General features: G+C 44.5%; 1 non-coding gene across 1 annotated transcript; it reads right to left on the reverse strand.

The window, feature by feature from the left end:
* Positions 1–230: 230 nt before the first annotated feature.
* On the reverse strand, positions 231–334 carry LOC127192563 (U6 spliceosomal RNA). Its single transcript, XR_007831029.1, has one exon. It is a non-coding gene; the product is annotated as a U6 spliceosomal RNA (small nuclear RNA).
* Between the last annotated feature and the right edge of the window lie 2706 nt (positions 335–3040).

A 3040-nucleotide genomic window follows, 5' to 3' on the forward strand; every position in this document is an offset into this window, starting at 1 on the left:
GAAAACCTGTCTCAAAAAAAAAAAAAAGTTTATTTTTTAAAAATTTCTTATTAATTTATTCTTGTTACATCTCAATGGTTATCCCGTCCCTTGTATCCTCCCATTCTTTCCTCTCTCCCATTTTCCCCTTATTCCCCTCCCCTATGACTGTTCTTGAGGGGGATTTCCTCCCCCTGTATATGCTCATAGGGTATCAAGTCTCTTCTTGGTAACCTGCTATCCTTCCTCTGAAAAATATGGAATGCCTCACGAATTTGCGTGTCATCCTTGCGCAGGGGCCATGCTAATCTCTGTATCGTTCCAATTTTTGTATATGTGCTGCTGAAGCGAGCACAGATTTACTTATTTATTATTATGTATACAGTGCTCTACCTGCTTGTACATCTACAGGCCAGAAGAGGGCATCAGATCACATTATAGATGGTTGTGAGCCACCGTGTGGTTGCTGGGAATTGAACTCAGGACCTCTGGAAAAGCAGTCAATGCTCTTAACCTTTGAGCCATGTCTTCAGTTCCCTAATTCTTGTAGATTCATTACTTGTTGAGCTAATTCTTTCTTGTGTCTCAATTCTTTATTTCTGCATCCTTTTAAAAAAGGGGAAGGGTGTGCTGGAGAGAGATGACTTAGAATTAAGGGCACTGACTGCTCTTCCACAGAACCTGAGTTCAAATCCCAGCACCCACATGGCATTTCAAAACTGTCCCTACTCCAAGATCTGACACTCTCACATAGACATAAATGTAGGCAAAACACTGATGCACATAAAATAAAGGTAAATTAAAAGAAATATTTTTTAAAGTGTCCTACATAGTGAGACCCTATTTCGGGGGAAAAAAAGGTGTCAAGCAATAAAGACCCTGACACTGATCTCTGAGTCTCCGGCCTGCATTGGCACACACACGGACAAGCACACTCACATACACATGTATACACACCCCATACACAAATAAAAAAATGAAAAATATTGGGCTGGAGAGATGGCTCAGAGGTTAAGAGCACTGACTGCTCTTCCTGAGGTCCTGAGTTCAATTCCCAGCAACCACATGGTGGCTCAACCATCAGTAATGCGATCTGGTGTCTTCTTCTGACCTACAAGTGTACATTTAGGCAGAACACTATATACATAATAATAAATAAATCTTAAAAAAAAAAAAAAAGAAAGAAAAGGTAATGGTGATGATAGGGCTAAAGAGATGGCTCAGTGGTTAAGAGCATTTACTGCTCCTCTAGAGGTCCTGAGTTAAAGTCCCAGTACCCATAGAGGCAGCTCATAAGTGCCTATAATTCCAGGTCCAGGGGATCTGATGCTCTCCTCTGGTCTCCAAAGGCTCATGTATACATGTGACACACACACAGTAAAAGTGAATAAATTTAGGCTGGGCACGGTGGCACGCGCCTTTAATCCCAGCACTCCGGAGTTAGAGGCAGGAGGATCCCTATGAGTTTGAGTCCAGGACAGCCATGGCTACACAGAGAAACCTTGTCTCAAAAACCCAAAATAATAATACTTTTGAAAAGTGAATACATTTTTTTAAATTTTTTATTATTAATTTATTCTTGTTACATCTCAATGGTTATCCCATCCCTTGTGTCCTCCCATTCTTTCCTCCCTCCCCTATGACTGTTCCTGAGGGGGATTACCTCCCCCTGTATATGCTCATAGGGTATCAAGTCTCTTCTCGGGAATACATTTTTTTTTAAAGAAAAGGTATCAGAGCCGGGTGTGGTGGCGCATGCCTCTGATCCCAACATTTGGGAAGCAGAGACTGGCAGATTTTTGTGAGTTGGAGGCCAGACTGGTCTACAGAGTGAGTCCAGGACAGCCAAGGCTACACAGAGAAACCCTGTATTTAAAAAAGTAATAATAATAGGGGACTGGTGAGATGGTTAAGAGCACTGACTGCTCTTCCAGAGGTCCTGAGTTCAATTCCCAGCAACCACATGGTGGCTCACAACCATCTCTAATGTGATTTCATGCCCTCTTCTGGTCTGCGGATGTATATGTAGGCAGAACACTGTATACATAATAATAAATAACTATAAAAAATAATAATAATAAAGTAGGGGCTGGAGAGATGGCTCAGAGGTTAGGAGCAGTGGCTGTTCTTCCAAAGGTCCTGAGTGCAATTCCCAGCAACCACATGGTGGCTCACAACCATCTATAATGAGATCTGGTGCCCTTTTCTGGAGTGCAGGAGTACATGCAGGCATTGTATACATTATAAATAAATCAAGAAGAAGGAGGAGGAGGAGGGGAGGAGGAAGAAGAGTGATTGAGGAAGACATCCAAATGTCAACCTCATAGGCACTCACAGGAGCAGACACACACACACACACATTCATATACCACACACACAAGGAGGAGGAGGAGGATGGGGGTTGGGGTTGGCAGGAGGTGTTCTTCAGAGCCTTGGTGGTACTTAGACTCAGGTGCTCCAGATAGTGATTTTCCTTGGGCTCAGAAGTGTAAGATCCTGGGGGCCAGGGAGGAGGAGGAGGAAGCGGAGGAGGCCGAGGGGAGCTGAGTCACAGATTACAGTGTTAGGGATGCTCTGCTTGGGAGGGAGGGTGGATTTCTATAGTGCTTCCTACCACCACCTGCCAAGAGCTGAAAATCAATTTCCTTTCCTGCCCTTGAACTCCAAGTCTCTCCCTCTCTGGAGGTGAGGTGAAGTGGGGGCGTGGTTTGAGACAGGGTTTCTCTGTGTAGCCTTGGCTGTCCTGGACTCACTTTGTAGACCAGGCTGGCCTCGAACTCACTGTGATCCGCCAGCCTCTGCCTCTGGAGTGCTGGGATTACAGGCATGCGTCACCACACCAGGCCCTAGAACAACTGTTTTCAAGCTGTGGGCCGGGACCCCTTGGGAGTTCGATGACCTTTTCACAGGGGTCACCTGAGACCATCGGAAAAGAGATATTTACATTATGATTAGTAAAAGTAGCAAAATTGCCGTTATGCAGTAGCAACAAAACTGTGTTGGGGTCACAACAACACGAGGAACTGTATTAACAGCATTAGGATGGTTGAAAGTCCCTGTA

Source organism: Acomys russatus, chromosome 7 (assembly GCF_903995435.1).
Source record: "Acomys russatus chromosome 7, mAcoRus1.1, whole genome shotgun sequence".
Taxonomy (NCBI): Eukaryota; Metazoa; Chordata; class Mammalia; order Rodentia; family Muridae; genus Acomys; species Acomys russatus.